General features: G+C 44.8%; 1 long non-coding RNA gene across 1 annotated transcript in view; it reads left to right on the plus strand.

The window, feature by feature from the left end:
- LOC144302572 (uncharacterized) overlaps nucleotides 1-25,076 on the plus strand; it is a 48,211-nt gene extending 23,135 nt beyond the window's left edge. The window contains exons 3-5 of the long non-coding RNA XR_013369486.1: nucleotides 3,873-4,726; nucleotides 22,504-22,617; nucleotides 23,063-25,076. This is a non-coding gene — a long non-coding RNA (uncharacterized LOC144302572). The remainder of the gene's footprint in view (nucleotides 1-3,872; nucleotides 4,727-22,503; nucleotides 22,618-23,062) is intronic.
- The last annotated feature ends 304 nt before the right edge of the window (nucleotides 25,077-25,380 follow it).

Raw genomic sequence — 25,380 nt, forward strand, 5'->3', positions numbered from 1 at the left:
CTGTCCCTAGCTGCGGCAACTCAAATGTCTACAGACATTGCCAATTGTTCCCTGGAGGCAAAATCATCCTCTGTTGGGAACCATCCCCCCTGAGTTGCATTTCCAATCCAAACTGACAGATTCCTTAGAGTAATGTAGCTGACAATGGACTGGGGAGGGTGTGGAAACCAGGCACAGAGGCTCCCTCCACATCTAAGGGCCTGGGGACAGGGCGTCCCCAGGAATTCAGGAAAGCTAGAAGTGCATGCGCTCTGGAAGCAGGAACCTGGCATCTGTGTGCCTGCATTATCACTCACCGGCTGTGTGACCTTCTTTATATTGCTCAACCTCTCTGAGCCTCAGAGTCTTAATGGATTCCAAGGAAGTGATACCTCTCCTTGATGAATCCTCCTGTCATCCTCCCCACCCCCCCACGCCACTAAAAGGTTGTTAGAAGGGCTGAAAGTAATGTATGCGAAAGCACCGCGGGCTAAAAAACATAAGAAAAATATGTATGTCACTCTAAAGACTGTTTTCCTGAGAAAGCACAGAAAAAGAACTTTATTCCTGGATCATTTTTCCATCAAAAGCAGTTGTGGTGACATTGTAGGTACCACCACAGCAGTAATGAAGACACATAATGGAGAACCTTCCCAAGGAATCTTTGAGTCCAATACCAGCTTTAAGGCTTGATATCTACTGGGCCATGAGTTAGCATTTTTCCAGTGAAAATTAAAGACCTCTTCAAAAAAGGCATTATGCTCTCATTAGGCCGAGGTGAGAACGTGCCATCTGCGTGTTCACATAGCTGGAAGTAACTGAGCCTATGCTAGCTCTTTCTTCAAGCAGGCTGTTGACGTGGAAGATGCCCAGGTGACTCACGTCTGCGGTAACTGAGCACTTCAGAACTATGAGGGGCTTCTGAATGGTGGCTGGTTCCTCAAAGTGGGAGTCAAGGAGCTCTGGTCACCATCAGGCCTAGAGTCGACAGCCCTCCCGACGTCAGATCACTCCAGGTCCAGGGTTTGATCGGTACTCTACAGTTGTGGGAAGGCTCACACCTAGAGTAACATCCTCACAAGCAGATGAAGTACCAGGTCAAGGGGCTGATGACTGTCAGGATGCTGATTTAGCTCAGAAACAATCCGGAATTTCAGATCGGAAACCTCCAGGGTCCAAGGAACAGGCACAAGTTAGAAGGAATAATATAATTCACATTTGTAAATGGTTTGGTTTACGGACCACTTCTTCATCCCATGAGGGTAGTACAGAGTAGTGGCTCGGGGCATTCACCTTTGAGCTCAAGTGTGTGTCCCAGCTCTGCTCCTTGCTAGCTGCATGACTGTGGGCCCCCAGCGGGTACAGTGCAAATGCTAGCTGTACATTCGACGTGCCACATGACCGCCCTCTGAGGTCAGTGATGTAATTGCCCTCACATTCAGATGTGGAATCTAAAGTTCAGATAAGAGCATCCCCACACAGCACCCCCACACCCCTTTGCCCCACTCTTTCTGTTAAGTCATTCTTCCTTCTGTCTCTGCTACCTAAATGCCATCCGTCCCTGGAGTCAGCTCAAATGCTAGCTTCGGCCTCCAGATCAGAATTCATCTCTGCTTCCTCCAAGCTCCCTAGCACTCTGTTCGTATCTCTGTGGCACTCAGTGGGCCACACTAGGCAAGAAAAAGGGCCAAGATAAGGACGTGACCATGCCCCACTGTAGACTGTGGTAAAGACCAGCGAGAGTCACAGGCGACCAAGGCAGGTTTCCTCCCTGCAGCAAGCATCGGTGGCTACTCCCGGCCCACAGTCTAACGCATGGTGAGACCTTTAAAAGCCCTCACCACACTCTGATTCCAATCAATGCTACCTCCACATATGCTCCCCCTTCCCAGACGTAGCTTAGTGGGCGGAACAGCTCAGGGCCACCTCGGCACCTGCCCCAGCACACGGCCCCGGGCTGCCAGCGTGCCAGGGCGCTTAGGGTGCTGAGCCTGGAGCCGGCTGACAGTAGAGCTGGTGCTGCGTGCCGCAGCGGAGCACGGCGACGGGGGGTTACCTGAATCGAAACCCAGCCGGCACAAAGTGTAATGTGTGCACCCTGTTTCACTATGACTTGAGTGACCAACAAGGGATCCGCGAATCAGACCTAGAAACGTGGCCCACTCGCGGCTGGCAAACTGGAAGGAAACGGAGAATGGAAAAGGCATATGGGCGAGGCCTATCTTATCAGCTCCAGCCTGATCTATAGATTAATGTAGCTGTGGCATGTGGAAATACTGTTTTCCCTGCTGGTTAATAAATGTAACTTTAAAAAAAAAAAAGATGTATTTATTTGAGAGAGAGAGAAAGAGAGAGAGCATGAGAGAGATCATGAGCAGGGCGGAGGGGTAGAGGGAGAAGCAGGTTCTCCTCGGAGCAGGGAGCCCCATGCCAGGCTGGATCCCAGAACTTCGGGATCATGGTCTGAGCTGAAGGCAACTACTTAACCAAAGGAGCCACCCAGGTGCCCCCAAAGTGTAACTTTTTAAATCATTGAAAACTCTACTGTTACTGTTCATTGGGGAAGATAGAGAAAAAGTCCAAAGGTACAGATTTAAAAAGCCATCTCATCCTGACCAGTTACATTTCATTACAGTTCCCTTGTCCTACCTGGCTCATTTTACATAGTTGGGATCAATCTGACCCCATGTATCTCACAATATGCTTTACTTATTTGTGAATAAATAACACACGCAGAGAGTACCAAGCTCAGAAGGTACCAAAGAGCAGGGAGTGAAAAGTCTCTCTCCCACTCCTGCCTTCCACCACTAAGCATTCTCCCAGGTCCTTCAAACATCCTTCCAGAGGAGTCCTATGCCTAGCTCTGGACAGTTTTTGAATGAGTTAGCAGCCCTAATTGATTCTTTAAACTTCTCAGGAACCAAACATTGTCTATAAGTACGAAGTGTGTCTGTAATGCAGCATCTCTGTGCTGATAAAAGATAAAATTTTGGAATGCCTGGGTGACTTAGTGGTTGAGCATCTGCCTTTGGCTCAGGCCATGATCCCAGGGTCCTGGGATCGAGTCTTGCATCAGGTTCCTCACAGGGAGCCTGCTTCTCCCTCTGCCTGTGTCTCTGCCTCTCTGTGTGTCTCTCATGAGTAAATCAATAAAATCTTTAAAACCAAAGATAAAATTTTACTACCTCCATCTGGAAAATAACCAGAATTAGATAGTGCATCTCCTTAAAAAGAGCATTCTTAGTTGACAGAGGTGGTTGGAGGTACTCAACCAAGACACAACCCTTTCATAGGCGTCTGTCCCAAAGATTCCCTGAGATGTTCCCAGTGGCCCCTACTGGTTTAAAAAACATAAAACTTGACATTGGAGTCTGTATGTGTCTGAGTTGCAGTAGCTAAGAAAGCCATGAACGCCAGGCCATGTCCCTAAAGGCAGGCCTCTCCTCCTCCCCAGACCAGACCTGGCAAGGACTTCCTCACTTTGTCCTGCCCTAGGGTACTAGGCTGCGAGATGTGGGAAGAGTGGGTGGGGGAATTCTAGTTCCAATGAAGCCGTTTAAAGAAAGTAATTTCCACAAAAACTAGCTCAAAATAGAGAAAGCCATTCTATACTTACCCAAACTTTGTCCTCTTCAAACTCACCTCCCCACTCCACACACAAGGAAGTGGAGGAGCGGTTCCCAGGATTTTCCTTGAGATCTGGTGCCGTGTGCTGCCCCGTGGGCTCACATTGTCACAAATCCTCCTACTCTGAGCAAGCACCGCCCACCATCTCATTGTGGATCGTCTTCCCCGTAGGCAGTTTCCAGAGTTTTTCAGGAATCAGACTACAGTTTGGAAGTTTATTTACCAGTGAAGTGAATTTCTATCTGCTCTCCTTCCTCTCCTCCCAGTACCCATCTGAGGAAGTTACAGAAGGCATCTCGGATTCACAACACCCCCCGCCAACCCCCCACTGAATAACACGTCGTCTGGCAACAGGAGGCGTTTGATTACATTTGGATGGAACGCCTGCATCAACTCCAGTTGTCCCCGAATTGGAACTGATGGGACTCACGTGCTGCAGCCAACAGTTTGCCTTCACCCACTCCCCTCTCCGAAATGAACCTTTCTCTGGGAAAACAAGAAACCTACGTGCCATCCTGGGTGAGAGACGAACAAGAGCTGTGTCCCAGCGTCGCATCCCAAGCATGGCAGGCAAGAGCACACTGAGGGGTTTCCAACAGGGAGCTGTGCTTCAAGCATCTCGGGAGAGGCCCTCCGAACCAGAGGCCACAAATGTTCCCTCCGGGGCACTGCAGTCTCTGTGTCTAATTCAGTTCGTGGACATAGAGCCCTCACTGTGCGCAGTATAAGGTGCCAGGCCACTGTCCCCTTTAGCGAGCCTCCCTAACCTTCCTCCCCACACTCCGCCTTTGCAATGTCCCTGCAGGAGGCAGAGTAATGGCTCCCCCAACATACCCACATCCTAATCCCTGAGCCTATGACTATGTTCTATTACACAGCAAGGGGGGACTAAAGTTGCAGATGGGATGAAGCTTGCTGATCAGCAGACCTTCAAAAATAGAGACTATCCAGGATTATCCATGTGGCCTCAGTGGAATCACGAAGGTCCCCACACAGGGAAGCAGGAGAGTCAGAACCAGAGTGGTGACATCAAGAGAAAGACTGGACCTACCATCGCTGGCTATGAAGATATACTATGGGACCACGAACCAAGGAATACAGGCTGGAAAATCTGAAAAAGGTAAGAAAATGGCTTCTTCCATAGAGCTTCCTTGATATGAGCTCAGTGAGGCCTAGTCAGACTTCTGACCTCTAGAACTGTAATATCTGTGTTGTTACACAGCAATAGGAAAGCCAGACAGTCGCTGTGGACCTGCCATGTGCCAGGCCTGGGACCAGTTGCCAAGAGAACATCCCCGCAGCATGTGGTTTGTATGGTGTACCAGTCATCAGGGTCCAACTGGGGAAACAAGCCACTCTAAGAGTTTAGACACACGGAATCTAATGCAGGTCACTGGCTATAGAGGTGATAGAAGAAGCTGAAAAGTCAATCCATCTATTAGCAATAGCAGGGGTTGCTACTAGGCTGGGCTAGAGGGACGTAGAGAGGAGGCCATATTACCAGAGTGCAGAGGTCGAGATCACCCAGTAGAAGCTGGACCACAGTGGGCCTATCCAGCAGCTGGGGGCCATGGACGGGGAAGAGACCTGACGTATATGCTCCTGAGGCTCCCCTTACCCCCTATCTCCTGCCCCCCACTCTCCTGCTACGGCCTCCCATTGGCTATTTCCAGACAGAAGCTAGCTGACATGGGAGCTTGGGACACACAGGGGTCAGCCCTCCTGCAGCGCGGAGCAGAGCTGGGGGTGAGTAGTCAGTGGATTAATGGATTGGAGGATGAATAAGCCCTAGACACCTCCTTTCCACATTGATCACCATGAATCTTGAAACATAATTTATTGTTCAAAATCTAAATTTTTTACCTGGCTTCTGAGTACCTATGTAATCTGGTCCATCTGGAGCTTCTCTGTCCTCATTCTCTAAAGTTCTCCCTCATTCACAGTGCCCCCACCACATCGGCCTTTGCTCTATTCTCCACGCACCAGAGTCTCACCTTGCACTTGTTTGTTATAGCTGCTGCTGGAGAACAAGAAAGTAATATGTTTGGTGTTGAGTCATTACAGTAGCCGATCCGAACTCAAACAGTTCCCAGTGACAAAGAATTCTCAATGCCTGTTCCATAATTAGCCCTCAATAGTTATTAAGTGACTGAACTTTAGATACTCAATAATTATATGTTCAGGGATGCAGTGTCTTTTTCTTACCCTCACCTCTTCCCCACCAAGCTCCCTGAGGAAAGGGAAGTGAAGACTTATGTTCATCTCTGTACTTTCGATGGCTTTCCTTGGGCTTAAACCTTAGTAGATGCTCAAGGGGTATGTGTGGCTCTGAGTCTCCAGGCAACGTGCGGGAAACATGACTGGCACAGCAAGAGCTAGAAGTGTGACTTACAGAAGTAGTTCAACATCGCTGTAGCTACCGTTTGTGCAGCTCTTTTTTTTTTTTAAGATTTTATTTATCTATTCATGAGACACACACACACAGAGAAAGAGAGAGAGAGAGAGAGAGGCAGAGACACAGGCAGAGGGAGAAGCAGGCTCCATGCAGGGAGCCAGACATGGGACTCGATTCCGGGTCTCCAGGATCACACCCCTGGCCGAAGGCGGCGCCAAACCACTGGGCCACTGCAGCTGCCCTGTGCAGCTCTTTTGAGTTGACCAGGGGCTCTCTGCTTCGTCCTTATACCAACTCTAAACAACAATAAAAAATTACTATTATGATTCCCACTTTCCAGAAGATGAATCTGAGCTTACAGGGGTTAATTATCTTGCTCAAGATCTTACTTTTTCAAGCGAGGAAGCTGGAATTAATTCATTATTTCAAAATATTTATGGAATGCCGGACAATGTGCTAGCCCCTGGCTCAATCTTCTGCACTTAGTAGGGGCTCAGAAAACACAGGAATTGAGAATTCCAAAGACATTGGAACGACTTCCCAGAAGATAAAAGGGAGCCCCCCCCCCCCCAAGCCCTGCTTTCTGGCCAAGGACCAAAGACCAAGAGGATTGCTTGTCTCCTGCAGCTGGGGGTTTAGCTGGGACGCTGCTGCTGCTGTGTTGTGCCTTAGCACAAGTTTCTGGGTGGTCGGCCAGACGTGCCTGGAGGCCACAACATCACAGCAAGCCCTCTGCAGCTCTCCCACTTGCCCAGGCTAACAGCTCTGGCCTTCTGAGCCGGCCCCCTTCCATATATTCTTTCCTCTTTCCTGTGCCAAGATTTCAAGAGACGATTTACAGTGGGTTCCAGACCATTTAGCTCAGTCAAAAATTTGGGTGAAAGTTTCCTCCCAGCCATCCCAGACCACAAGATAACCCATCAGGGTGTGACAGCCAGGGTGAAGGGGGGCGGGGGGAGAGAAACACCAGGGAGATTTTTCGGTTACAGGATTGGAGCAGGAGTCTCTGCAGCTGCTGCATTTGTCCGCTCTCTTTCTGGCCGAACAAAATGTGTCCGGAATGGCTTGGTTGGAAAGCTTAGGATGAGATGCCGAAGAGACAAATCTTGTCTAACTAGAGACCACAGAGGCCCTGGAGGGTGGCCCCCAGGCCAGGCTCTCGCCAACAGGAAGGGGGCCAGCACGGGTGTAGGAAGGGGCAGGTGGACGAGCAGAGAGGAGGCTGCGTGGCCTGGTCCTGCTGGGGCCCGGCCTTGCCCAGGCTGCCGACACCCCTCCCGGGCTTGGGCGCCTCTCTCTGTCAGTAAACCCAGGCTGCTCTTACAGTGCAGGATGTCCCACATACCGTACATCGGAGGTGGGGTAAAATACAAATATGCCTTTTCATAATAGCTTTACACCTGGAGCAGCAGAGGACCGGTTTATTACCTTGGTAAACAAAAGTTAGAATTCAAGCAGAGTACAAACTTTGCCCAAGGCACTTCTGACCGTGCACTTTGTGTTTGTGAAGTGAACTCGATATATATACAGTGTGAGGCAATGGAAGGCTGAGCTTTTTTTTTCTTTCTCTCTCTCGTCTGATTTCCAAGGTTTAAAAGTTCATGTGAATGTGATGGGGGGGGCGGGGGGGTGGGGAGGTGCGGAGAGAGAATTTACTTTGGCTCTGGGTTTTTTTTTTTTTTTTTTTTGAGCATTTTGAAACCATGCTGTTTGGTGTGAAAAAAAATATGTGAGCCAATTTATATTGTTTTCCAAAGAGAGCGTACTCCTTGCTGCTCTCATGGTGACAATTAGGGTTTGTGGGTGGGAGACAGGGTGAATCAGTTTGGGGAACACATAAAGGAGCCAGGATTTGCATTGAACTTAAACATTAAGAGGCAATAAATATTTATTCAGTGCCTATTTTGTGCCAAGCACAGAACCATCGACTTTTATAAACACAACCTCAGGGAACAAGAATTATTGATCAAAATGTCCACTTTACAGGTGAGAAAACTAAGGCTATAGTTGCTGAAGACACTCAAGCCCCAGTCTCCTACTTTCAAATTCTGGGTTTTCTGTACTGCCCTCCAGTCTCTATTGGGGTCACAGACTATATCCTGTCCTGTCGCTTGTTTTTTTGTCCTTCTTGTGCCCCTATTTTCCTGCCTCGTTCTCTGCCTGTACTTGGGGAACAGACTGATCTGCACTCTCGGATGCATTTCCGCTTGGAGGATTCTCCTACTATTTAGCAGCCACCTGGCCATCTGGACCACCCTCTTACCAACCAGCACCTCCATGAGTTCATGCGCAAAAGATATAAAACATGTGGACTAGGTTTCTCCTCAAAACGCACATAAGCTAAAATGTAAAGGTGGCAACGATGAAGCAAGAACACACCTCATGTTCTGTTGGCTGCATGGATGCCTCTGTGTTCTCCCATCCTCAGCTTGAATAATCAGATAAAATTCAGCAAAACCGTCTGAACTTTTGCAGTTCTTTTCCAAAACAAGCTTCTGAGCCTGAAGAACTTTGCCCATCTTTGTTTGCATGTTCGCTTCTCAAACGTTCAGCAGGGGCTTGCCTGTTGCAAAGCTCAAGCCAGGGAAATGTTAACTCTTTCCTCCACAGATTAATTCCTCAGCCTTCTAAAAGCAGAGTGAACTCATTGGGCTTATTTTTTAAAAGAAGTCCATATGAATATATCAACTTGTGCCTGTCTTCACAGATGAAGGATTCGTTGCGGGAACATATTAAACTGAGGTTATAGAGAGGTGATGTCATTAAAGGCATTGCCAACTCAGCAGTTCCAGGGGATCAGAGTTATGGCTGCTTGTACCTAGCAGGGTTTCAAGGGGAAGCCCGGTCTTCTTTTTCCAACTCCCCTCTACTCCTAACCCCCTATCATTAATGCATTTTTAATGGCAGCCACTTGAGGAATGCTTTTGGCTTTACTTAGTGTAAGTTTAAAAAAAAATTATTGGAACACAAATACTCATTGCAAGGAAACAGATTTCAGTTGCAAATGGACCAAGCACAATCCCTGTGCTGGAGCCCTGGAGGGAAAAGACATGGGGGTCTCTGGCCCGTGAGACAAAGCTTGGTAAAGGATACTTGCTTCAAGGACCCTGCTCTGAGAACCCAAATAAGCCAAATAACAGAATGGTAGCCCTTAAATGAACTGTAATGAGCATCTAGCCTAACCCCTTTCCCTTACAGAGAACACCAAGGCTCAAAGTGGAACATACAGGGCCAAAGCTTGGGGAGCCAGCCAGTGACTCCCGGCCAGAGATCATGTCTCTCCCGCACGCTGCCTTTTTATCCTGGCAGAAAGTGAGATTAGATAAAGACAAAAACCTGGTCCTAATCCTGGCCTGGATCCACTTACCCTGGCTTGTCATCACTGCTTGTCAATAGTCAATATATGTCTGTATATTGAGTCTGTGGAAAGATGATTACCCTGAGAAAGAAGGAAGACAGGAATACTTCTGAGACACTGGTTGGAAATCTTTTTCCAGGTGAAGAGAACTGAGCATATCCTTACATGGTTATGATTATAGACCAGATAAGCGATGCTTAAAAGAGTTTATATTCCTTTCTACTTTAGTTTCATTCTCCTTGGCTTTTTTTCTGACTCTCCAGCTAGTGATTCTAAGTTGGCCTGGGTCCCTGTCATTGGGAAGTGTAGTTAGTCCTAGATTGAAATAACTCCTGGAAGGTCACACCGTTAGGGCAAGAAGGAAGCTTAGTGACGCTCAGGGCCATATTCCTCGGTTTACAGATGAGTATGCTGGAGCTGAGGGAGGGCAACTGAATCATCTGGGATCATGCCGCACCTTAACGGACTACGACCATGGATTCTCTCAACCACACGGAAGGAGGGTCCCTCCATCTGACTAGCACAAAGCAGCTTCCTTTGTAACACTCAAGTATCTTTTATGAATAATTGATGGTTTGCACCCAACTCTCAGGAGCTGAATGCTTATTGCAGCCTGGGTCTGACTAATCCACAGGCACCTCCATGAAGTAGGGATCAGGACTTAGCCTTGCCATCTATGTTTCGTGGAAAGACCAGTACGCAGAAAAAGAAGGGAGTTTTCCAAGATTATGTGATGAGTCAGCAAAGGCTCTGAGACAGCATGCTGTTACAGGATGAGGAATCAAAAGACATAAATTCCAGTCCTTGCACTATCTCCATCCATGTGAGAGATCATGGGCAACTCATTTCTCTTTCTTCCCCTCAGTTTCCCCATTCATGAAAGGGCTTTGCTGGACAACCTCTAAGAACATCTAATGCTGATGGTCTGTGGGTCTAGCAGACAAGGCTCAGAGCTACTTCATGCCTAAAACATGACTGTGCAAAGTGGGAAATTGACCGTTATGATGGCATATCCCTGGGCTTCTCAAAGGGATGAATGGGTTCTGCCTCCAAAACAGAATTACAGTGTCTTTTTGTATAGAATTTGTATGGAAAAAAATAATAAGATCAGTTTCCTTTTTGTCCCATGACTTTTTTTTTTCTCAATCTCTTCATTCCTGTTATCACTTATCTGCTTTCAAGAGCAAATATATAACACAATAAAGATACTAAGAACAGACAAATAGCAATAGGAAAACTTAGAAAGAGGTCTTTGCCATTTTCATGTTTTGAGGCCTAATAAGGCAAATAAACAATATTGAACACTTACCATAGTTTATGAATGCCGTCTTACTTAAGAGTTGTAAACAATAAAAAAAAAAAGAGTTGTAAACAATCAATATTATCGTGCCCCTTTTATAGAAGAAGGCACTGAGGCCCAGATATGAAACAATGTGCCTGGTATACACATACTTGTTAAGAAGTAAAGCCCATATTTGGAGATTCCAAAGCCCCCATTTTCCAAATTCCCGAGTTGTGAACATAAAACACAGCCGTGTTGTTTGCTAGCAAAATTACTTGTCATAATAGAGGGAAAATTAAATATCTCAAGATTTTATTGTGTTTCAAAAAGCCCAAGCCCATGGCTTCCCTGGGCTCCAATGTCTGAACATCTCTGAAAACAGGCAAAAAAACAAAAAAACAAAAAAACCCATAAGGCATTAGTTTGACTTTCTCCAATAATTTTGGAGAGAGGAGATAACTATGTCTAGGAAAGGTCCAGTCAGGAATATTTATTAATATATCCAGAGAATTAAAGATTGGGTGGCTATTTCTTTGTTTAGAATTCATGTTACCTCAAAAAAAGAATTCATGTTACCTCAAACAGGCAATGTCTTGACATTCTCCCTCATTAATTCAACCCTGTAATCTTCCCGGGGATACAGGACAAGATTCGAGTGGGTTTGAGGAACCTGTTTTGGATTCAGAGTCTCCCCTATGAAGGAGTCTACTTGCTATTTCCCGAAAGCGGCCCGTACACCAATGCCAAAACAATGGAGCAACCAGGACCACTCTCACAGGTTCATTCATCCAATATTTACCGGTAGCTTCGGACGCTCCTGACACAATGCAAGGCTAATGCTACCAAGACAAACACAACTGAGCCTTCACTTGGCCTGGGACACCTGATCATCCCAGGCCTACGCCCCAGGAACAACCACGGGAGGCCACACTGTCCTGTACCCGCTTCCCAGATGGAGCGATCCAAGTCAGGCAATGTGGCAAAAGGGTCCTGCATTTTCTGTTTTGACTTTCACTAGAATGAAAATTCCTGTGGCCTTTTGTCTCCTGAAAGTTGCTAGAAAATATCAAGGTCTGATATGACTCTAGAGATTTGGCTATAACTTCAGTACACATCCCTCCTTTTAAAGCAGAGCTTCCAGAGGGTGAAATTGTTGTCTAAGCCCCCACACTGAGAGTGGGACACAGAGGGGTAGGCATCAACAGGCAGTCTCCTGGCTCCAGATTCAATACTCCTTTCCCTGCTGCTGTCTAAGTGCCTTGATGCTGGCCAAGACATTAACCTGGAAGCAAAAAGTTCAGTCTTTGCTTCAAGAAAAATTATGGCCCAATGGATAGAGAGATCTGTACTTCCTCAAGCTACCATGACTTATGGTTATATTGGGCTGATTCCATGGCCTCATAAGATGAACACTTTATGCTGCAGTCACTACAAGCATCCTAAATACACCAGACCTATTCACAATCTACACACTATTCCCCCGTTCTGGAACATCCTTCTCCTTTCTCCTCGTTGCAAATACTAATGCTTTCAGACCCAATTCCGTCACTTTCTCTGTGGAGCTGCAGTGGATTTGCGCTAGGTCAATTTAGGTAAGCTGGGACTGTGTTCCCCAGACTCCCTTTCCCCGCATAGTTCCATAGCCTCATTGGCCACAAATGACATTTTGCACAGCATTTGGATTAGAGAAGCCTAGCTACTATGTTCTAATATTTAGTGGCTCAGTGCGGGGCACAGTGGGCATCATCACACATGTTGTCCCTGATCTGCTGGCTCACCTGTTGTGATGGGGCAGCAGCTGAGCCCTCAGCTCCTGTAGGTCACACCGGACCTCTTCTTGCAGCTCCTCTGAACCCTGGACCAACCTGTGGACAATGTGGGAAGGGCTGTGTGTCTTGCAGTTCATTAGCATCTTCATCTGGAGACAGTGAGAGGCAGAAACGGGCTCTGGTTTGCCCTTGCTGGTCGCAGTCTGTCATCTGTTTCCCCACTTTATGTCCATTTCTCCCTCCCTACTGCCCTCCCTGCTGACTCCAAGCCCAGCATCAACTGTGAAACAACAGCCTTGCACTGACTGATGAGCAGAGCTGGTCCCTACAATTGAGAGCCTTGAGCCCCGAAAATAAATATCTGGTTCTATATCACACGCAGTGGTTCTGCTCCTCTCACGGAGCCCTAACTGATGAGGAGTTCTCTGTGAATACCCCAGAATCAATCATTTCCCAGGTGTACCCTTCTATTAAAGCACACAACGTACTTGTTTGTGCTTTAATGATTGACAACTCTCTCTCTCTCATTAACGGAGAGAGCTGACATGTATTGCGTGCTTACTTTGTGCCAGCCACTATTTTGAGTTCCCATTGAATCCTTACAACAACTTGATGAGGTTAGTATTGTTACCATTATTTCCATTTTGTAGACAAGACAACCGGGGACAGAAAAGTGAAGTGATTTACCCATGCCTCCACAACTTGGGAGAGGAAGACCCAGGACTCAAAACCAGGCAGCCTGGTCCAGAGCTAGCTCTCCTACCCTCCCTTTGGCAAGCTCTTCAACAAGCAATTCCCATCCTATACCAAACCTTGGCACCAGAATGAACAAATGAATGAGTGACCCACCTACTTCATCTGAGGAGAAAATGACTTTTCTACAAAGTCACTGGGAGGTTGATAAAAGTGGAACCTTGGAATCTAGGATCCTTGAATGCCATCCTGTATCTTGAATGCCATCCTTCCCAGACTGGAAGGAAAGATTCTGAATGGTTCACAGTCAAGGTCTTGTTAGTGGACAAGAGACCTAATTACACACCAAGGAGGTATCACCCAAAAGCCATCAGCGTGCTCCCTGGGAGCGGTAAATACTGGCAAAGCAGTACACCACCAGATGAGCCTGCTTTTCTCCCCAGTCCAGGCCGATGCCTCACCCAGGGTGGAGCCCTCTCTGCCCTATGAGTTTCCCTGAGTGGCTGAGCCTGGCTGGAGGGAAGAATTCCCACACAGGTGCCAGGCACACAATTAGTGTTTAACACTTCACTTTTTATATATAATGATAAAATATGACCTCAAAACTGTCCTTTTTTGGGTAGTAAACATGGACTGGGACTCATATTTAATTTTCAGTGTGATTGTCAGCATCTAGATATCAAACTGGAATAAATATTCAAGTTTTGGATTTTAAACCAGAGTGTCTTGAGCAGAAGAGTCCATTGTTCAATACGAAGTTGAGTGTTGCTTCATCCCGTATCCGGAAGAGATACAGGGAAAATTATGGCCTCTATCTTATGTGTGACACACCAAAAGTGTAAAAAAGAAGAGATAAAGAAAGTAGGAAAGAAAGGAAGGCAACAAAATTGAAATATGTGAAAAAAATGGTAAGAGACAGAAATCAGTTGCAACAATAATTGCATCAAATGCCCATACTGCTCTTCCAGGACACAGAAGGAAGGCAGGTAAAGGTCTAGAAGCTCATGCAACTTGAAGTGTTCCACCATTCACAAAAGAAGAGCAAACCCTCATGAGTCAATGCATCATTAATGTCCAATGTCAATATTCTGTACATATTCTGAATTAGCCAAACCACGAGAGAGTTTGTAATTCTCAAATTCAGGTCTTTTTCTTCTCTTTTTCTTTTTGTAGAAAGCATCTTTCTTTCTTTAAAAAAAATTCAATTAGCTAACATATAGAACATTAGTTTCAGACGTAGAGTTCAGTAATTCATCAGCTGCATATAACACCCTGTGCTAGTCAAATCACGTGCCCACCTTAATGTCTGTCATCCAGTCACCAGATCCCTCCATCAACCTCCCCTCCAGCAACCCTCAGTTTGTTTTCTGTAGGTGAGAGTCTCTTATGGTTTGTCTTCCCCTATGATTTCTTCCCATTCGATTTTCCCTCCCTTCCCCCTTCCTCGTATATTCCACATATGGGTGAAACCATATGATAATTGTCTTTCTCTGATTGACTTACTTTGTTCAGCATAATATACTCCAGTTCCATCCACATCAGTGTAAAAGGTAAGATTTCATCCTTTTTGATGACTGAGCAATATTCCATTGTGTGTGTGCATGTATATATATATCACATCTTCTTTATCCATTCATCTTTTGATGAACATCTGGGCTCTTTCCATATTTTGACTATTGTATATTGCTGCTATAAACATTAATTCTGCCTCAGGTCATTACATTTGTATCTTTGGAGTAAATACCTAGTAGTGCAATTGCTGGGTCGTAAGGTAGCTCTATTTTTAACTTCTTGAGGAAACTCCATACTGTTTTTACCAGCTTGCTTTCCCACCAACGGTGTAAGAGCTTTTATTCAGGATTAGACTTGGAAAGGACCTCTGAATTGATCTAGTCCAAAGCTTTCATTTCATAGGTAAGGGACCTGAGGCTCTGAAAAGAGAGATCCTCCCATTCTCACCTCATACTAGCCACTTGAGATGAGGCCCAGAGCAAAGTCAGTCCTGTGTGGAAACAGGGGAGTCAGCTGAGACCCAGTGCACCAGCCCCAGCACAGCACTCATCGTCCTTGCACAGGTTTCACTAAGCCCCATGGCACCAGGCCTCATGGATTCAGAGTGTGGACCCAAAGCCCTGCTGGAAGTAAGATCCTGTCACCCAGCCCATGGCATGTCCGTTATAATCCTCTGCCATTTTAGCCCATGCTCATAAGTCCTTTTCATACTTCCCATTCCTTCTGAGAGCTGGCTTTCCAAAAGTCCCCGCCCCAGCCCCAAGTCCCTGAATTGGGACCTCACAAGAGCATCTTTTTCATGTCACATCCAAACAGGAAAAGAGGCCCAACGGTTGGGGACTGAATCTCTAAGATTTATTTTCGTTTTTCTTATAATTCCTCCTCCCATCCAGGAATGTTATTCTTTAGAATAAAATACCACTAACTCAGAGGGCCGTTAGAGCATTCTAGTTCAATTCATTCCTTTATTGGATGAAACTGAGTCCCAAAGAAGGGGCATACCCTGCCTAAGGGCCTGCAGAGAGTGCAGCTTGCTGGGGCTTGAGGAGGCCTCCTGGGGCCTGGGCATGGCTCATCCTGCCAGGTGCAACCAGCCCAGCACGGGGGTGCATGGCCATGTGTGTACATGCACGTGCATGTGAGCACAGATGTGTGCACAAGCATTTAGTGCCAGAAAAGAAGATTGCACTGACAAATTTTTCTATATATCAGGGTGGGGTGGGGAGTGGAGGAGAGAAGCGAGTATGTTTGCAGATGGGGTCAAAACAACTTGCATATGGCGATGCAATTTCTATCTTCAACTGAACCAAAAATGAAGAGTCTGCCTCACGATTTTGCCAGCTATGATATTTGGAATAGTCATTAACTTAAAAGTAATATATGTTTATAATAGAAAATTTAGACATTAAAAGAAATGGAAAGGAATTAAAACTACCCATAATTCCATGACCTAGAAACAACCTTTGTCAAGGTTTTGGTTTACATTCTTCAGGAACTTTTTAAGATAACTGTAATTATATGGCATGTTCTATTTGGTAATCTAATAATTGTGTATTCTAATGAAGCTTTTTTCCCCCCAATACTAAATACAATAACATGGGATTTTTTTTCTTAGGACTTAATTTATTTATTTGAGAGAGACTGAGAGAGAGCAGGGAAAGGGTGGAGGGAAAGGGAGAGAGAGGCTCAAGCAGACTCCTCACTCAGCATTGGCCTGAGCTGGGCTCCGTCTCAGGACCCTGAGATCAGATCTGAGCCAAACCGAGAGTCGATCATTTAAGTGACTGCGCCACCCAGGTGCCCGTCTGTGGGATGTTTTGAATGGCTGCCTGACTATTACATTCTACTGGTACATCCATCCCTTCTACTCATTCCTTACTGTTGGACATTTTTGTAAGTCCTTTATTTTTTTTCCACATCACAAGTGATAGTGAGATAAATGTCTCTGGGTATCTGGTTATTTCTGGATGAAATTCTTAAAATAGAATTGGTAGAACTAAGAAAATGACACTTTTAAAATCTGACATATGTATATCCTAGTCATGTTTTAGGAAACTTGGGTTTATTTACATTCCTAACAACAGCATAGTACATGAGCATTTGTTTCTCTATTATGATTTGCTTATCATTTTCTGGAATTCCAAGGAAATTTAGAAATTATTTTAATCACTGGTGGGCCACCATTCACTGTTTTCCACTTGTTTTCTTTTCTTACAAAAATCGTAAAACTAAGCAATACTACAAAACAAGGAACTGACCTACTTCTATGTTTACATTGTTTGAACTTGGTCTTTCTTTAAAAAATGAGTTTTCACAGAGTTATAACAAAATATATATAGGCAACTTAGCAGCCTTTCATGTAAATATTACTTTAGAATATTATAACGTGCATACTTGACATTTTAGAAGTGTAAGAGATCTTTGAAGCACTGTAATGATCCATAGTGCATATATCCTGAGGTTTGGTGAGCCAGGACTCTATTTTGAGGATTTGAGTTGTTTTCAACCCAGTCTGAATTAACAGGTAGAGAGTATGAAGACTTTGCTAGTTCCTGCTGTGAGTTAGTATCTCACATTGATCTGTGCTCTATGCATCACTGGGAACAAAACCAGCCTCCATTATTGCTTCTAGATGCCAATTTTTGCAAAATTTTTATTTTTATACGAATTAACATTTTATTCCCCCCATCTCTTTTACAGTTTAATGAGATCATCCAAGAGAAAATTTTTTTTAAAAAACATAAGGAGGTATTGAAAATATAGTTATGTATTGATAGGTACATTTTGAAATTTTAAAATTATATAACTAATATATGTTTTATGTAGAAAGTTACAGAATAAAAAAAAGGAAGAAAATTAAGTTAACATATAATCACATCATGCAAAGATAAGGCTATTAATGTAACAACGTTAATACCTTTCCTGCTTTTTTCCTACACACTGTTCATACTGCTTGCTTTTCTAACACACAATGATGTATTGTGAGGGTATTATTGTTCCAATCTGCTAACAAGTACATACTTTTAAACAGCTTCCTAGGGGCACCTGGGTGGCTCAGTGGTTGAGTGTCTGCCGTTGGCTCAGGGCGTGATCCTGGGGTCCTGGGATGGAGTCCCACATCAGGCTTCCTGAGGGGAGCCTGCTTTTCCCCCTGCCTATGTCTCTGCCCCTCTCTGTGTGTCTCTCATGAATAAATAAATAAACTATTAAAAAAATTAAACAGCTTCCTAGTCTGTGCCAGGTACAGTGAGATGCAGTTATAAGCAAAATATGATCGGGTCCTCAGGGAGCTTACAGGCCAAAGTAGAAGTGGAAGAGGGGGGAAAAACACAGGCATTCTGAGCCCAGGTCTAGCAGCCTTTCTTCTGGTTTATTCTCATTACTAGCTTACGCTTATCTCCTTAGCATTCCTTTATTTTTTTAAATAGTTTTAACAATTTTAATTGACAGTTTTCTTTAAATTGTCTTTAGGCTGGGACAGCCTGGGTGGCTCAGAGGTTTAGTGCCGCCTTCAGCCCAGGGCCTGATCCTGGAGACCCGGGATCGAGTCCCACGTCGGGCTCCCTGCATGCAGCCTGCTTCTCCCTCTGCCTGTGTCTCTGCCTCTATCTCTCTCTCTCTCTCTCTCTCTCTCTCTGTCTCTCGTGAATAAATAAATAAAATCTTTTAAAAAATTGTCTTTAGGCTACAATGTCCTACCTATTTACTTTTGATCCATAAACAATTAGGAATCCTGGTCACGCTGCCTTTTATATCCAGTGAGTCCCAATACAACACGGCAGAGCAGTTCCCAGAGGTTGTGGAAGTACGTCTTTCGTGGCAGGTGCTGCCAGCAGTGTGACACCAGAAAGAGATCCTTTTTCTTATAGCATCTCTGTAGCAAGACTGGGACTCTCCTGCTTTCACCGAGGGCTTGCTATCTTTAACACCAGCCACAACCTGCACACGCTTCTGCGGGGTGGGTAGAGCTCTCTAGGAAGGGAAGCTGAGGCTCAGAGAGGGAGTGACGACTGAGGCCTGGCCCAGCAGACAGAGCAAGGCCAAGATGAAGCCTAGGCTTTGCGATGCCAGCGCAGCACTCTTCCTACTTGACTCTTCCTTACTTGCACTGAAGGCATGGTTGACTTGACTGAAGAATCTGAACAGGTCAAAGATAGGCTGCTGCTGTCTGCTCATCTCAAGCACACACACACGCACACACACACATCACTGAAACAGACACACGAACACATGTAAAACCAGGCAATCCCAACCAAGATGCTCCTGGGCATCTGTAAGTGCTCCCACCCTGGAAAGATCTGCCTCGTCTTGTGGTCCTTGCACCATTCCTGGAGCCTGATTCATACTTAACTATTGTTTTGACCAGACCACCCACAGTAAAAGGCCATCTCCAGACAAGCCATGATCTCTTCCACTGGGAGTTTCCAGCCTTGCCCCACACACACACCCCAGGGGCATACTTTCCCCAGCAGGTGAGGGAGTCCCAGACAGCAGACTCTCGAAGAGCAAGATGCTGAGCTAGGCTATGCAAAGAACCCTGGGACAATAGAACACTCTAGAAAGTACTCCAAATACAGTATAATAATATTATCACACCATGTGTGAGGCATTTTCTCACTTGCATAAGCTCTGCATGAAGGATATGTTATTAGTTATACTCAACAGATAAAGATACTGAGGTTCCAATAGGCTCTTATTGGCTGGGCCCAGATCAGAGAGTAAGTGGCAAAGCTTGGACTTAAATCCCATTTCTTCTGACTCCAAAACCAATGTCTCCTCCAGCCCTCTCAAACATTGACCTCAATATGTTGCATGATTCTCAATTCTCTCTGTAACCCAGGAGGTCAGTTTGGTGAGGCTCCCTATCCTTATTTACCAGGTTTGGAAATAGGCTGTAAGAGGTGATGGGGGTTAGCCATGGTCACTAGGGGCCTTCTGATTTCATGTCTGGTGTTCCTTCCTCCTTACCTGGTCCTTGGTGTGGAATAGTTCCCCAGAGACCAGGAGATTGTGGACAGAGTAGTAAAAACAGAAATTCAGAGCAGACTACAAGCTCCCTAGAAGGTTTCAGGCAAATGTTAAGGGTACATTTGCAGAGACCTGCCCTGGGGGAGCCCAATCCCTGCCCGGCAGGCAGATGTAATGTATTTTGAAGTCATATATGGCTCCTCTGCTGTCGCCTGTCATCTTTCCTCTGACGTAGGCCAGGATGCCACTTTCTACTGATCAAGCATAGAGTTCTACTTTAGAATGTCTAACTGTTATTCAGCAGCGTGGTTTCTTTGAAGAAAAACGTGAACGGAACAAGGTGAAGATGAGGTTGGCAAGTGAGGACAACCACACATTGGCATTGTCCACTGTCTGATTTTAGAAAGCGTTGTAGAGCATTTGACATTGGCCCTGGCCTTTTCCTTTCATGATGTATAGAGCAGAGTTGGACATCACCCTTTTCATTTTATAGAGATGCTAGTGGGAGGGAACAGTTGGGAGACTATCGCAGAAACCCCATGGGATGTGACAGGGACTTAAAAGTGGCTTTAGGGTCAGTAGGTAGACAGAATGAAGAAAGATTTCAAAGGAAGAATCAACCAGTCTTAGGGACTGGATGATATAGAAAGGAAAGTGAGGAAGATGGGCTTAGGATGACTTCTGGGTTTCTAAGTTAGGCATCTAGGAAGGTAAGCATGCCATGAATAGGGCTGAGGACCACATACCGCATAGGGTACATGTCTGGAGAACATTCTCATAAAGTTGGCAATAAGGGAAGGTGCTCAGAAAGAGGTCCTGTGACTCCACCTTAGGAATTCACAGACATTGCTACAATTAACACTGGACACTGCAGACCTAATAAGAAGAAACTGAGGAAGGACTGGGATAGAGTGGATTATGTTTATAGAATCCATCATGAATACAGGAAAGATACTGAGTAGGAGCAAGTAGGTTTCCATGATTCCCTATAGCCCATGATTTTCATGGATTGTTTGGTTGACAGTACTGGTGTCACAGTGGGAGTGTCCTAATGGAATGATTTGAGAATATTGAGTCAGAAAGCCTGAATCTGGTGTTATAAATTATTGGTTGTGTGATCTGGGACAAAACAGTTATCTCTACTGGAATCTTCCTTCCTTCTCTATAAAATGGTTGTCTGGTGAAAATGCTGTGTAAATTGTAATGGGTTGTTCATTGGTAGATTATCAGTTTAATACGTCATACCAATAAGCAACTAATTTTATAACTGAAATTAAATGCTTACCAATTTGAGAAGCTGAAGCTTTAAGGAGGAAGTACTACCAGGCTGGAAAAACCCAGTGAATTTTTCAGGCCAAATTATTGGAAACCCTCAGAGCTCCAGTATCCTAGAATGATGTCGTTAGGGAAAGGAAGACTCAAGAATGGAAGCCAGGGGATGTCCTGCCAGTCTCCTCATCCCAACCCCCACATCACCAGTAGTGGTGATGTTTATATGGGATATTAATCTCTCTTCTCTTGTGGGTGCTGTGTTTGCTGTTGTGGCACAGCTGTATGTAATTCTGTATATATCCTTGGGTCTCATACAGGATTTAGTTTGTCACCTTCTGGGGCGCCAGCTGCTTAGTATCACTCATCAAGTAATCACTTTAGCATTAACTCTTGAGGCTATAAAAGGGGTATAGGGCATGTTCTTCAATTTAATTAAAAAATTGTTTATTGAATTCCTTGGACTTTCCAGGCACTGTGCAAAATGATGGAGATAGAATGTTGAACCACACAGGCAAGTTCTCACCCTCATAAAGCTTTTATTCTACCAAATGTCAGAGCTGGAAGAGATCTTAGGGATTGTCTGGGTGGATATAATGGGAGAAGAAACCTGGGCTGATAAATAGAGGTCACACACAACCTATACAACTTTGGACAAGTTTATGTCACAGCAAAGTGAAAATGATGATAAAAATAAGAACTATCTTCCCTAAGTGTAGTGTGGAGGGGAAAAAAATGGTAATTCACCTTATAATCAGCAAAATATTGAACAAATAGAAATTGCCAATTAGATGTTTTATTAAAAAAAGAAAAGGAAGGAAGGAATACACTCAGTGCTGATGTGCATATCTTGGAAAAATACTAAATGCCTACCAAATTCTTTCTTGGTTTTTCTACCCCCTCTTGTCTCTATTCACACTGGTATCCTTTTACCAGCCAATGAATCAGTGAAGATGGTAATATTATTTTGTGCAATATAACCCAACATTGCTTTGAAAAGAAAGGGGATTTTCTTTGTGAATAGATATATTTTGATTTTTGTTACAAAATTATTGATAAGATTTGAGAGACTGTTTTCTCTAAAAATTCCATTAACTGATTAAATTTACTAATTAGTTTTAAAAAAGAAAAAAGAGGGATCCCTGGGTGGCACAGAGGTTTGGCGCCTGCCTTTGGCCCAGGGCGCGATCCTGGAGACCCGGGATTGAATCCCACATCGGGCTCCCAGTGCATGGAGCCTGCTTCTCCCTCTGCTTGTGTCTCTGCCTCTCTCTTTCTCTGTGTGTGACTATCAAATAAAAATTAAAAAAAAAAAAAAAGAAAGAAAAAAGAGAGGGGATTTATTTTCTACAGGCACACACATTACAAAAAATACTTCCAAGAAAAAGAAAACCACATAGGCATTAGAGGTTGTTGCTCTCATTCTTTTTTTTTTTTAATTTCAGGTTTTTATTTAAATTCTAGTTAGCTAACACATATGATAAAATTGGTTTTAGGTGTAGGATTTAGTGATTCATCACTTACATATAACACCCAGTGCTCATCACAAGTGCCCTCCTTAATACCCAACATTCACCCACCTTCCTCCATCAACCCTCAGGTTGTTCTCTATCTTTAAGATTGTTGCTCTCATTCTTATTTTTATTAACAGAGTACCTGAGTGAGTTTCCTGCAGTCTGCTGCTTTCTGGCTGCTTCCACAGCCCAGTCACAGGTTGGGCCGAGAATTCTGATGTGAAAAGCCTGGAACGATCAAAGAGTGAAAGGTGTGTGAAGATAATTAGAAGGTACAGAACAAACAATAACATTTGTGTTCACTCAAGTCAGCAGATAGTAAATTCATCATGTGGACAAGGAAGAGTGATTGCTTCAAACGAAAAAAAAAATACATGCAAATATATTGACAATAATTTTCTCCCGTGCATCTGAAAAATATCATGCATGCTTTGCCAATAAATAAGTATGCCTTGTTTAGAATATCATAAATGAGAACATGGATTCTAGTAGCTTTCAAGTCATATTACTAAGGCATATTTTTCAACCTTATGCTTACATCTCTTAGTCTCAGATTTGAGAAAATAAAATATATAGGTACGTTGTAAGAAGAAAAAGGAAGCAAGTGATGTTTCCTGACTACCCACTAAGTGCCAGGCACTACACGATGCACTTTCTACATACATTATCTCATTACCTCTTTAATTCTCTCCCCAGGCTCTCTCCCGCCTAGGTCTTTAAACATAGGACTCTCTATGGCCAGCATGTTTTTCTGGATCCCTACTGGTCCCTCGGTGGCACTTGGCTCTCTCACTCCACTCTTCGCCTGGACACATCTCCCCCTTCAAGATTCAGCTTGGATCTGAGTCTGTCTCAGTTTTCCCATTGCACGTCTACTCAGTCTCCAGAACTTTGCTTTGGCATGCATGATCACAGACTGTAAGACTGCAGCAGTCTACTTTCCTCATTCAAGGGCAAGTTTCAAGAGGATAGGGGCCATGGCTTTTTCACTGCAATGAACCCAGGGCACGAGGAGGTTCTAACCATACATATTGCCTGGTTGAAAGAACAAATGAATGAGTTATTGAGTGAGCTAAGTATTAGTAGCCCCCAATATTCAGATACGAAAAATAAGGCTCAGAGAGGGTAAGTGGTCACACCATAGAGTAAACGTTTGATGCAGTGGGTCTAGGATTTGAACCACGTTGTCTGACTTGTTCTTAGAGTTACTTTCAACAAAAGTGGTGGAATCCTGAAGTCCCATGCTCATTCTCTCTAACCTCACTTTGTGGGTCTATAGCAAGGAAGCGCTACTGAAAAACCAGTCTCTCAAAGCACGTATGTCCATTCCATGGTGCAGAGGCTGGAAATTAGCCTGGAGCCCAGGAGCACCCCCAACCTCTGCTAAGGACAGAGAGTTGATGTCCATGATATTCAACATGAATTTTCTGAGGGTGTACCATGCGTTTCACCCTGCTGTAAGCTGTGGAGAGTTTGGAGATGAGCACAAGATAGGGCCTGACCCTCAGGCTGCCTACCAGCTCTCCAAGGGTACTGAGAGGCGATACACATGTGAATGAAGTAACCTCAAATCAGAGGAGGCAGATAAGTGGAAGAGAAAAGCCCCTGGCTGGAATCGGAAGGCCTGCCTCTGCCTTTCTCTCCCCATGACCTTTGGAGAGCCACTTATTTCCCTCCTGGAGTTTTAGTTTGCACACCTGCAAAATTTAGCAAATGGACTAGCATCAGGGCAGAGGTGATTCCCAGGTTTGTTTTTTGTCCTGCTTGGATGTTAGGGATTGAGTTGTGTCCTCCCAAAAATTCGTATGGTGAGGTCCTAATGCTTTGTATCTCAGAATGTGACCTTATTCGGAGATGGGGCCTTTACAAAGAGAATCAAGTTAAAATGAAATCCCTAAGGTGGGTTCTAATGCAACATGACTGGTGTCCATATTAAACAGACATGCATACGGGGAGAATGCCATGCGACCTCGAAGACAACCACCTACAAGCCAGGGAGAAAGGCCTGGAACAGGGCCCTCCCTCTCAACCCTCTAAAGAAGCAGCTCTGCCAGATCCGGTTGTCCGAGCCACCTTGTTTAGAATCCTCTGTGAGTTTGGCAGTCCTGACAAACTCACGTACTTTTGTTGCTGCTGATGGAAATGCTTTGTTTTTTTTGTTTTTTTGTTTTTTTTTTTTGCCACAATTCTCATCATTCTCCATGTTCTTCTACCCAGCTACTTGGCCCATTTACTTTATCAACTGGTTCTTTAGGCACTTCAGTTTATCTCCCCTGGATAAGACCATCCCAAAGTCCTCCTTGCTTGCTCACCTTTCAGGACAGTTCTCTGACGTTGTTCAAAACTAAGAAGCCAGGATCACATTCCACGAGAAGTCTACTTTAGGACCTGGTAAACCAGACTGCATATGCCCAAGCCTGTGGCATTTGATCAGTTCTCCTGGGGGAAAAGGAAAGCCCTAACTTGTAGGATCTGCCAATTTCCCACCACTGCCAATTTCAAGCCTTCTACTTGAACTCACTGAAAGTGGAGCTGAGGGATGCCTGGGTGGCTTAGCAGTTGAGTGTCTGCCTTCAGCTCAGGGTATGATCCTGGAGTCCTGAGATCGAGTCCCACATCGGGCTCCCTGCATGGAGCCTGCTTCTCCCTCTACCTGTGTCTCTGCCTCTCTCTCTCTCTCTCTCTCTCTGTCTCCCTCTCTCTCTAATTAATAAGTAAATAAAATCTTTAAAAAAAGAAAAAGAAAAGAAAGAAAGAAAGCGGAGCTGAGAGGTGTGTGCCTTTGACTCTGGGAGAAGATAGGGTGACTCCAGCGTGCTACTGCCACAGCTCTCCTGGCTCTCTCCAGTCAAACCCAGGGTCCTGTGCACCCGATGACTTAATAATGTCTGAGCCCTTAAACCACCTGAGTTGAACATCAGGAACCAAGGTCCTAATCTGTCCTCTTCTTTTGATTCACTATATGATTTGGGATAAATCTCTAGGCCTCAACTGCTATCATTTCTAAAATGAAA

This window comes from Canis aureus, chromosome 31 (genome assembly GCF_053574225.1).
Source record: "Canis aureus isolate CA01 chromosome 31, VMU_Caureus_v.1.0, whole genome shotgun sequence".
Lineage (NCBI taxonomy): Eukaryota > Metazoa > Chordata > Mammalia > Carnivora > Canidae > Canis > Canis aureus.